Genomic DNA, 12,526 nt, shown 5'->3' with positions numbered 1-12,526 from the left:
CCGTATTATAATCTCTAATTACTGATGAAATGAAATTATGTGTACACCTCAGTTCCAGAGTACCAGCGATAATCCTTCTCACGGTTCATCACGGCACACCCACTGTCTCTGTGCCGCGTGTGGGGAGAATGGGTTCTGGGACCTGAGACCGTCTTCTCAAAACTCCCCAAAAGAATGTTTTCTCTGGTTGTGGAAACACCCCTACAGCCAAGGCTCCTTCTCCTCACTGATGTCCCATGGGCCCCGACATGCAAGGCAGTACCTTAGTCCAGGAGGAAGTGGGAGAGACGCAGACACGGAGAAGGAAGCTAAGGAGCTTTTTCTCTCTCTTCCTCATCATTCTATTTCAGGGAGGAGAGATATGCCTTAATAACTACACGAGATTATTACAGATAAATCCAGTTAATGTGCGATAAAAGCACAATCTTCCTTCCCTTCCCACACACTCTGCTGGAGACCGAAGGACCAGTTTATTCTAACTGCCGAGATATAACCCAAAAAATTGTATAACTGTGAAACGGAATCCCCCTAAAACTGAGTTCCCTTACTGAGTTTATGACACTATCTATCCAAAAATTTTCCCCTTTCCTGTCCCCTTGGACCTCAATCCTGTGCTAACTAAACACTGATCAACCAGAATCAGGTGACTAACCTGGCTGTTGTGGGTTTCATGATGAACCTACAACCTCAGGTTGTTTCTCCAGAGCAGGAGGAGGTAACAGATCCCCAAACCATGGACCGCCTGGCCTGACCATCATAAATTAAAAACATCCTGACTTCTGAAACTGTAATTAAGGAGTATCACAAGAAGATGATTCATTCCAACCTCTTTGTTCTTCCCCCTTAGAAATACCTCTAACTCGGAGACCAAGCTGGAGGGGATCTGAGGCTTCTCTCCCATTCCCTTGCTTGCCGTCCTGCAAAAAATGCTGTTTTCTTCTTCACCACGGAGAATTCAGAAGATCATCTTTGCTGCCGGTACATTGGCTTTGCTTCGCAGCAGGTAAGTGGACTTGAGTTCTGTTTGGTAGCAGTTGCCCCTCCCTGGGTCCCTTGGTTCTTTTCAAGTGGAGGAGGAAGCGTGCAGTGGTTAAATGCACTTTGGCCTTGGACCATGGTTCATGTCATGGCCGTGCTGTTTACCAGCCGGGTAGTCTTGGTCCTCAGATTTCGCGTGTGTTAAATATGGGTAAAAAATATTATGCCGTTGGATTTTGAAAAGTGATACTGCGTGTGAAGTACGGTTCCTGATACACAAGAAACAGTCCCCTGAGGCCTGCTAATATATAACTATTCATAAGAGTGATAGTAAAGGTGGTAAAATGTGTGAACGCTGAAGGCAAACAGTCTGGGCCAGAGCTTGGCTTTGGTTCTTTATGTTACCTTTGAGCAGGTTACCTGATTTTCTATGCCTCAGTTGCTGTGTCTGTAAATGGAGATAAAATTAGTACCTACTTTACAGGGTTGCTATGAATAGTAAATAACATAATCACGAAATGCTTTTACAGCAGACGTCTCGTGATATTAGCTATTAGTTGTTATCATCCGGTAGAGGAGCGCATCCTTCCCACCCTCCCGCCGCCGGGTCTAGAAGGGATCAGCACACTGGTGTTTCTCACTCAGACTGACTTACAGTTGGATTGGAAACCAAGGATAGCAGCTTACTTGGGCTGATTCCAGGTGGCTGTTTGGGTCTCTCCTGCCCATGAGTATCTCACTGGGCTCTCCTACCCGCAATGGCAAACCCCCTAAGCCCCAATAACTATGAATTCCTCACCACTTCTTAAAAAATTCTGGACGGTCAGGAACAATTCTTCCTGCTGAGACACCGCACAAAAGACTCCTCCAAGGCAAGCCTTTCCTGTCCACCTGACACATGCTCACCCAGGACCCCGCTTTGCAAGTTTCCAGGTTGCATGGCTCTTACACATCATTGTCATGGATTAATTATGCGGCACTTTAAGTCTCTGTTAGTCATGGGTCAGGTGTGGTCTTTCCAGCTAGAATGGGAGCTCCAGGGTAGTGAGTGTTCCGTTCATCCCTATTACCCAGTGCTTTCCCTCGGCTGCCGCAAAGTACACATTCAATAAATCCGTCAACCTAAAGAAAATAATCTGCTCAGTGTATCAAACTATCATGTTCTCAGATTGTTTCAAGCTCCCCCACAAGCCTGAAAGGTCCTTTAGGGCAAAGATAGTGGGTGTTTTTTTTTTTTAAATCTCTGTAACCCCAGGATTGCCAAGTACCTCGTGGGTGCTTAATAATCAGGTATGGAATAAATAAAACGATGAATCTGCAAACTGATTTCGTTTGAACGTAGCTTTTTATTAGCATAAAGATCAATAATTCTTGAATCAGGTAAATTTCAAAGATAAATGGTGTAATTTAATCAAGATTAAAGTAGCATTTTGTAGGGAGAATGTTTAGTTGATATGATAGATCTGCAGTTGCCTAGAAATTCCAATCCTTGGTCCTCAGGCAAATTATGGCAGTGGATCACTCACTGAGTTTTTAAAATTCACATTCTTAGGTTCCATCCCAATTTGTTGAATCAGAGTCTCTAAAAAATGAGCATAGACAGATGTTTTGTTTTGTTTTTCCAAGTATCTCCAACTTGCCAGCCCTGTGATCTTGAGCAAAGTTTTAATTTCTCAAAGCTCCAGTATCCTCATACACATACATAAAATAAAGATAATTATCAAATTATCATACTTCCCTTGTATTTATTTATTTTAATGGCTGCACCCACAGCATGTAGAATTTCCCAGGCCAGGGACTGAATCTGAGCTGTAGCTGTGGAAACACTGGATCCTTTAATCTACTGCACCAGGCAGGGGATCGAACCCGCACCTCCAAAGCTGCCTGAATCACGGCAGTTGGATTCTTAACCCACTGCATCCCAGCGGAACTCCTCAAGCGTCCCTTTTAGGTTGAGTAATGTTTAAATGAAAAAAAAAAAAAAAAATCCCGTAAGAACTAAACACAGTACCTAAAGTGCCAAAACATGGAACAAACATTTTTATTTTAATACTAGTGCAATTTTTAATCTTGGGAGTATGTGCCACACCACCACCCATGAGCCACCACTGCCACACTGGCCAAATATCCTAACTGCAGTTTCCTGTCCTTTGTTGTTTTTTTTTTGTTTGTTTGTTTTGCTTTTTAGGGCCATACCTGCAGCATATGGAAGTTCCCATGCTAGGGGTCAAATTAGAGCTGTAGCTGCTGGCCTATACCACAGCCACAGCAATGCGGGATCCGAATCGCTTCTGTGACCCACACCACAGCTCAGGGCAACGCCAGATCCTTAACGCACTGAGCGAGGCCACGGATCGAACCCACATCCTCATGGATACTAGTCGGGTTTGTTTCCACTACACCACAAATGGGAACTCCCTTTCCTTTGTATTTAAATAGTTAAAACTGAACCAACCCGCTAGTTCCCACTAATCAAGTATAAGAGAGAGGCTAGATTTTAAGTATTCCAACCTCCTCCCTTTTATCAACCTCTGCTATTGAGGGGCAAAATTTCTTCAGTTATTTCTAAGAATTAAGTTATGCAAGTCTCATCCAGGCTTGAAGTTACCTCTGTGGGGGATGGCAGAGAAAATGCTCTAGGACAAAACTTCTTAAATATATTTATCCCCAAAGATTAAAAAGATGGCTCAAGAAAACCTGTTCTGTGGGAAACTGTTTTGAAAGATACGTTGCATTTATTCATTAATTTCCTTTCTGTTCTCTCTCTAATGTCCTTATAGCTCTACCAGGGCTCCAATGTTCATTTCCATTCAAAAGGAGCCAAATGAGTACATACTGTGCAAACGGTAGCACATGTGAACTCTTCGACATTTCAGAAACCAATTTCTCTCTTAATATTATGGGGGAGAAAAGGAAAATATTTAGGAGGAACATAAATGCTTCAGGTAGAAAAAAGCATCCTTAAGAAAACAGCCCAGGATCTCCTGTATTCTACTAAGAGGTGGCAGGAACATAGAAACAAACTTCTGGAGTTGAGAAAACATGGATAGAACATTTTCTAGGTCAATACAAAGTCTATTATATACCTTATCTTCACACTTACTCTCAAAGGTAATCTTCCCAATGACGCCAAAAGGGTTGTGCTGTTATCCCAGTGTTACAGGTGAGGAAAGGCAGACACATTAAAGCTGAGACTTCACAGAATGGAGTGAGACTCAAAGCACGACTTGCTCCATTTCACGGTTCATCCTCTTTTTATTAAACTATTCTGTGTAGTACAGAGGAGCAGCCCACAACTACCCAAGGCCATTGCTAACTAAAGCAGAATACTCTAGGGAGTTCCCTGGTGGCCTAGCAATTAAGGACCTGGCATTGTCACTGCTGTGGCTGGGAACTTCCACATGCTGTAGGCATGGCCAAAAAAACCAAACAATTCTGTTTAGTTCATGTGAAGAAAAGCTCTGGAAATGGGGCACAAGACTCTGAGGGAAGACTTTGCCCTGTGGGAGACTCCCCTGGGCTGCACATGTTGGAATGACTTTTTTACACATTTGCAGGACATGAATAAAACAATTTTAGACTTTGGAGCAGAAAGAAATTGGTCAGGAGGTAGGGGACAATTTTTTCTCCCTCTGTTCTTCATGTTTTAATTTGGAGATGGGTTTATTTATTTTTAACTTATTATGAAAAAGAAAAGGAGGCTTCAGGACCACACTATGATGGGCTTTCCTATTTTTGTCAGATAAGGAGGACTCTCAGCTTTTTCACTCTCCCTTTATTTATACCAGCAGATGAAGACTTTGAACCAAAGCATTTGATGTTTTTCTGTTAATTCCTCAAAATCTTACCAGACCTCCCCCGTATAGCCCAATGCTTCTCTCTTACAAAGACCCGCGTGAGAAGGAGGGTAATGAAAAGATGACACGAAACATGGATGAATGAACCCCTTTGCAGAACTGTACCAGTTGAAGTGATGGCACTAAGCTCAGGTCTTCACGGCTGTTGTCTCTTTTAATCCTTAAGATAACTTGTGATGATCCTCTTTTATCAAAAAAAGGGCACTGAAGCCTGGAGGGGACAGTTAGCTTGTCCAGGGCCCAGCAGATCCTGGGCAGTGTTTCCAGATCCCTGACCTGTGCGTTTGTGCAGTGTAAGGGCTTTAGAGCCAAAATACTTGGGTTCGTATTTTAGCTCTACTACCCACGTGACCTTGGGCATATTTCTTAATCTGGGCAGAGAGATTCATCTCCAAAAGTCTTCATCTCCAAAACAGGGGGCAGTGACGGAGACAGTCAATCACAGCGCTACTGTGAAGATTAAATGAGTGAATACATTTAAAGGTCTTAGATCTGTGATTTCCGCCTGGTATGCCAAAGGGCTTAGGGGACCACAAGGCTGAGATATTTCAAATTTTCAAGGGAACCTTCAAGGGAAATATCTGACACCTGTCAGTGCGTGAGCTGCTAGCTTAAAGTGGTTCACAGTTTCAACACTAGCTCACACTGCGTTCCTTTTGATGATGGTATATCTTCACAAACTGGGTTCTCAGTTAACACTGTGGGGAGGCAATACCACCCCAAATCCAATGTGGAGCCGACATGAAAGTGGCAGTGTCCAGTCGAATCCCCACATTTGAGAAGCTGTACAGCACCCAACAGGCACACACATCCCATTATAGCTAATGACGTTATTTAAAAATGATACAAAAGTATGTCATTGTTTTCAAATGGCTCTTAAGCTGTCAGGACATAAATAGGTATCAAGTTGTTGAGACGACGGCAACATCATCATCAACATTAACCCATTTGTCCATCATCTACTTAGTAAATGGATATGATGAATATTTCTTTTGGCCCAGATGTGCCATGGGAAAAAAAAAAAAAAAAAAAAAAAAAAAAACAGTGTCACTGTGAATGCCACAAAATGAGAACGTTTGGAACGTCTGACTTGGAACAATTCCTGGTAGCTAGTCAGGCTGTATATGTGAGCTGTTATCATCCACCTCCATGCTGTACTGAGTCTCATATTAAGTTCTACCAATTCCATATGAGTAACAGAGCTGGTGTACGTGTCTGCAAACTGCCTAAAGAGGCTGGAAGAGAGGGACCGGTTTTACAGCTAAAGACGGAAGGCTGAAGCTGGCATGTGACTTGTCCCAGTCGTTCGGCTCATCCATGTGATGCTGGAACGTCCACAGAGCACTTGTTTCTCTAAACCAGGATGCTTCTTCAGAAAAAAAAAAAAAAAAAAAAAAAAAAAGGACACAAAACCAGAAAAATGTGTTACAACAGATAAAATTCTTCTTTCTGCTCCCCATCACACCCCCTGGGAATGGGGGAAGTTGCATCTCTTCCTTCATTTAATTATCAGTTCATTTGAAAGTACATTATTTAACAACTTTAATGAGAGTCACTCTGTTGATGAAGCCAGAATTAATTTTCCTCTCTGACTAACTGGGAAGGCTCGAAGAAAGCTCCCAATATGGAATTCTGGGATTCAAATTCCCATCTGCTACTTTTACCTCTGGGAGAGTCATACATACCCCGTGGAGATGGGCGCCTTCTGCTGCCTTTTACGAACCATGGCTGGCTTCTTCCAAGATCCGGCCTGGGGTGCCAGCAAAGAGGCAGTAGCTCGGCCACTTTAGCCAAAGGACCCAGTTCTGTTATCTCTAAGAAGCAAAGGAAATCAAGAAAAGACTTCACTTGGCACAGATAACTGTGCTTTGAGAGAGACAGCCTTTTCACTGATAATTTCAAGAAGCTGCCTTGAGGGGGTTTGTGTTTTCTTGTTTGTTTGTTTATATTATTTTTATGTGTCCCCTTAAATATTTAGGAAATTGGTTTACCTTTAATGTTTTCATAGCTTCCCTGTGGTTGTCCCAAGGGGAATGCTTCAATTCACATCAACAACAAGCTGCATATCAGCTGCTTCAAGCAATGCGTAAGGGATTCAACAAAGGTGCTCTGCGAAGACTTGGTTCTGGGCATCTTTCAAGGTGCAGCTTTAAGCCTTTAAGCCTCTGCCTCCATCCACTGACCCATAAACCATTCTGCTGGGCTCCAGAGATGCCACTGATACTGTTTCACCACAGTGGGAACTCCTCACAATACTTTATTTTTATGCTTCTATCAAGACATTACTCTTGATGGCTCAATATAAGTTTGCAATTCACTCCATTAAACCATGAGCGCCTTGAAATCAGGGACTGTGACTTGTTCATCTCTCAAATATTGGTGCCTACCTTGCATTAGATTCAACAGACGTTTATTGAATAGGTGGATGAAAGATATAGCTGGAAGGGCAGATTATTTCTGGTGAACAATAAAAAAAAGTCAAGAGTCAACATGGGAAAAAAAAAATGCAGTCTTCTGACAACCAAATGGAGAGAGTCAGAAAGTCATTGTTGAGTGTGGAAGAAAATTGGAAACAATCAACAGATCAATGCATGCATTCACTTTTTGACTCAAGAATCTCACTTCAAGATCTACCCTGAAAACAAACCTTCAAAACTATGAAAAAGTACATGCACTTTGTTATTAACTGTGGCGTTATCGAAATAACAAATGTCTATCAGTGAAGGACCATAGAGCATCCACAGGTAGACTATGACGCAGCTCTTACAGAGAAATGTGAACCTCTGTGAACCGATATAGGGGTCTCCAGAAAACAGTGTTTACAGAATGCTACCTTTTGTACAAGAAAAAGGGGGAATTTATGTATCAACATTTTTAGGAAACAAGAACCAAGTATATGTTTGCAAAATGAAACACAGAACTGATGACCCGGAAACTTATGAAAGTGGTTCTCTCTGGGAGTAACATGTTAATAACCTTTCTTACACCTCTGACCTTCAAACCACGTGAATGTCTTATGTGTGTTCAATCAAAAAGAAAAAAAGATCAAATTATAAAGCTGAACATGAGTGGAAGCAAATGAACTTAAATACATATATACACGTGGGATTTTCAAAAGATGAAAGTATCATGGGAAATAAAGTATGGAGACTTACTTTTAAAGAAAGAGACTTTATAGTCAAGTACAATATGTCAGCTTTGATTAGATTCTGGTTTAGAACAAACAGTAACAAAAGATTTTGAGACAACTGAATAAATTCAAATATATTGAAAATTAGATAATATTAGGGAACTATTAGTTTTCCTAAGTGTGATGGTATAGCTAAATGGGAGGATAGTGTAGCTGCATGAAGAAGTATTTAGGAGTGAGATATCATAACTGGAACTTACTTTCTAATAGTTCAGCAGAAAGAACATCTATATGTGCACATGTGAGAAATACACATAAATATCAGAAAGGAGAAAGAATATAATGAAATACAAATACTTTTAACCTAGCTGTAGTTGTACCATCTTTTCAGATTTTCTCTGTGGTTGATTTTTTTTTTTTTTACAATAACACATTAGGAGAAAATAAAGAACTTAGGATATAATATTGGCATCTGTGGCATTAAAGTTTATATAAAGTTCAAGGTAACCAAGATCTGAGAAAGGTTTAGCATAAAGATGATGATGGTGACAGGAGACCTTTGAAAATGTGTTACTCCTTATAGAGTCAGAGGAGAGAGGGCCAAGTAGCCAAGAAGTTCACTCACGCCAGAGAGTCAGAAGCAGAAAGAAGGATAAGAGTTGAGTAGCTAAATCAAGTACTGGATCATTGATTTTTTAATAGAAAAGACAATATCACAGTAATATTAAAGGGCCTTTGAAAGACATAATGATAATAAACAATCCATCATTCTTTACTCGTGTTTATTAATATTGCCATGCTTGCTATTTTATAGTCAAGTTTAACTATATATTATGTCAAGTATTTTCAATATCTGTAAAAACATATGCACAATAGCTTCATGTTTCATTATGCTTTATGTACCGTAATTCATTAAATCATAAACATTTAGGGCTCTTCCTCCTTTTTTTCCCCCTAAAGCGGCTGATGCTGCACTCATTTGTGTATATTCTCCTTCTAATAGATCATTTCTAACCCCCGGTATAGTGGTATGTGGAGTAAGAAAGCAGCTGAAGTTAAATGAAGTCACAAGTGTACAGCCGGAACCCCTCAGCATTAGTGTCTTTACGAAAGAGACATCAGGAATTCCCGTCGTGGCTCAGTGGTTAACAAACCCAACTAGGATCCATGAGGATGCGGGTTCAATGGCCTCGCTCAGTGCGTTAAGGACCCAGTGTTGCTGGGAGCTGTGGTGTAGGCTGCAGAATGCAGCTCGGATCCTGTGTTGCTGTGGCTGTGGTGTAGGCTGGCAGCTGGAACTCTGACTCAGCCCCTAGCCTGGGACCTTCCATATGCCGAAAGTTTGGCCCTAAAAAAAACAAACAAACAAACAAAAAAAGACATCACAGAGACCCCCCGACTCCCATGTACTGACAAAAGGCCATATGAGGATCCAGTAAGAAGACACCCATCTATAAGCCAGGAAGAGACCCCTCATCAAAAAGCAAATTTGTCTGCACCTTAGTGGTGGATATCCAGCCTCCAGAACTGTGAGAAAATCAATGTCTGTTGTTTAAGCCACCCAGCCGGTGAAATTTTGTTATGGCAGCCCACACAGATGAATACATCACATCATCAAGGGGGCAGTTCTTCTCAAATTAACCTACAAATTAAAATCATTTCAATCAAAATGTCAGTGAATTCTTTTTGAAAATTTAACATTAGTGCCCTCTACAAGCTCCTTAAAATTCAATTTGAGAAACATAATTTTCCTGAAATAAACTGGAAGAAAAATAAACCTACTTCAGTAGTAGAGTCACTGTCAGAGTCCAGTCAGGGAATTGGTTATACAGGTGACAGAAGAACTGAGAAGGCAAATGGGTTGACGAGGCAATGCAGAGTTTACAACTGCAGACAGTTGCTCACATCCTCACACCTGGACTAATGATGGGCAGGAAGTGGTGTCACCAGAACCAGAAGTTGAGACCTTCCTGTGAGAGCTGGAGTCCCAGTGGGAACCAGAGCAAGATTCCAGGGGAATCTGAGACTGCAGAGGAAGGGGCTGGAGTCTAGCAAGAGACTCATTGCTGATCATTTGTACAACTATAAATGTAATAAACTCACTGAGTAATAAAAAAAAAAATACACACACACAAAAAGAATAACACTCAAGGAGAAAGACAGAGAAGCATGCTGGCTTTTGCTTTCCAGTCTTCCACCAGTTCCTCACTTTAGTTAGTCTACCTGGAAATGAACGAGGCAATGACACCAGGGATACATAATTCCCAACAATTGAGAATAGAGCAGGGAAAGGTGGGGAAGAATCCAAGAGGGAACAGGCAATAAGCCAATATAACTATTCTGTGATATTTAGTGGTGAGGAAAACATATTCATGATATATTTTAAGGAAAGAAACGAGTTATAAACATTTATATATTTTCAAATAGGCACGTAAATACATATATAAATACTTGAGCACATAAAAAAATGAAAACACAGCAAGATATTGATGTTAGCATCATCTGAATGATACTATTTGGGGCTTATCTGTATCCTCTCCTTATTATAAAATATAAATATATAACACTAATGACCTAAAAGAATAAAAAGATAATTGTGTTTCTATGTTTAAGCAAAGAGTAATTAGATTGTTGGCTCCTTGAATATTGGATATAAAGATGAGCTGGCTTTATCATGTTTAGAGCCTTTATGTTAGAGGAAAAAAGAGCTTAAATTTGTCTACCAATATGAAACACACAACTGCATCCACTGACATTGCCCATCAGACAAAACGTTCAATGTATTTTTACCTCTGCCTGCCCTTTTCCACTCCCACATATAATAGAAATAATAAGGTACATTACATCTGATTCCTTTTTCTCTCCTTCAACAGTATGTTATGAATCATCTCCTTTAAGAATTTCACATTTGTTTTTTTAATCATGTTAACCTCTATTATTCAGATAGTTCCGTTTTATGGTTCTCATAGTTATTAACATTTTATAAAAGATATTCTCTATTCCTTAGATTGTAATTTTGTTTCTTTTTTCTCTCAAAACACTATCCATGTGATCTGAATAGTATTAGAATGCAGATCTTGTTTGGGAGGATAATTCTGACACCTTTCTAAAGTGGTAAAATGAGAACCCCTTACTTCTCCATAAAAAAAACAACTGTCCTTCCTCTAGGTTTGTCCGAGTCAGTATCCTGCCAGAAGGTAGCGATCACACCAATTATTTTCACAAAAAGAATTTAATACAAAGTATAGCTAATTAGATTTTGGAGAACTGATAATGCAAATAGGAGACACTGAGGTATTATGGAGGTTGTAACTTCAAGAATTAGCAACGATCCCTAGAGTTGGGAAGACAAAGAGAAGGAACGGGGTTACTAAAATGTAGATGCTTAAAGGCGGGGTCCCAAGGAATAGGATGGAACCATGTGCGGAGAGAGCACTGCCTGGTTGGTCTAGGCTTGTAGAAGGCTTCCTGAGGAGCTGGGACCCAACCCTCGGGGCAGGAGGTGCTGACCAGTCAGGGCTGCTATCCCTAAGGGGATCCCATGAGGTTCATTCCAACAACAAACCAGATAGCTACTGCTACTAGCACTTCCTGCCCCTGCCAGGATGGACATACACTGGAATGGTGTTGCCTGAGATGAAGAGAAAACAGACCTTAAGAAGCGTGGCGCCTTCTTCTTTCAGGGTGAGCAAAGCCACCCTCTCTCTGGCTCCCCCTATTGGCAGAAGTAATAAGGAGCAGATGGACAAATGGCGTTTGCAGAGACCTGGTTAGAAGCTGAGTACAGAAGAGTGTTTTGAAGCTAAGAAATATTAGAAAAGTCTTCTGCCACACAGCTTCTGTACAGAGTGTCTGCAAATAATAGGACTCTATGCCTATTTAGGAGCGTGAAAAGGATGATTGGGGTCCAAAACAGTAAAATAGGCTTGGAATAAAAATTGGGGCAGTTGTTTACCTTAATTAGTAGGATATCAAGACAGAACCATCTTCTCCCAACTCAGCTAGTGCTCAACAGGGGCAAGCTTTGACCTTCCCGATGCCGAGAGGACCTCGTACCTCATTATTTATTTGGTTCTCTGCAGCTCCTGGTATATATACATATTTTTTAAATCTCAATTCCTGTTATTAGTGCCCATTGAATCAGAAAACAAGTTTGAATTTCTGAATTTTGACTCTAGGAGCCCTCCCTCAGGTACAAAGTATATTGGCTCTTTTAAATGACATCAGTCCCCCCACCCCCAACAATATCATGGCTCATTATATGATGCTTTCCCACAGATCTGGGTTGGTCTTAGAGAGCCCTGTTTATCCATTCCCTAACACATGTTCCCTAACACGTTTGCTTAGAACTTTGTGTGTCCAACATTGTTCAAAACACTGGAGATATATTAGTGAGCAAAGCAGACCTAGTCTCTGCTGGAATGTGCATTCTAGTGGGGGGAGGGGCGGGGGGAGAGGGAAAGGCAGGAGCAAGGCAGGTGAGGCACAAACACATGATAGAAGGTCAGGGAATAGTGAGTCCTGTGGAGAATAATACAGCAGGGATATTATTCTGAAAAGA

At 41.0% G+C, this 12,526-nt stretch overlaps 1 protein-coding gene across 1 annotated transcript in view; it reads left to right on the top strand.

The window, feature by feature from the left end:
• NPSR1 (neuropeptide S receptor 1) overlaps positions 1–12,526 on the top strand; it is a 270,293-nt gene that overhangs the window by 90,158 nt on the left and 167,609 nt on the right. Inside the window, 1 exon segment of the mRNA XM_021079326.1 lies at positions 848–1,003. The gene's annotated coding sequence lies outside the window, so the exon portion shown is untranslated.

This window comes from Sus scrofa, chromosome 18, assembly GCF_000003025.6.
Source record: "Sus scrofa isolate TJ Tabasco breed Duroc chromosome 18, Sscrofa11.1, whole genome shotgun sequence".
In the NCBI taxonomy this organism is placed as follows: domain Eukaryota; kingdom Metazoa; phylum Chordata; class Mammalia; order Artiodactyla; family Suidae; genus Sus; species Sus scrofa.
Note: the sequence above shows the minus strand (reverse complement) of the source record. Positions and strands in the feature narration are given on the sequence as shown.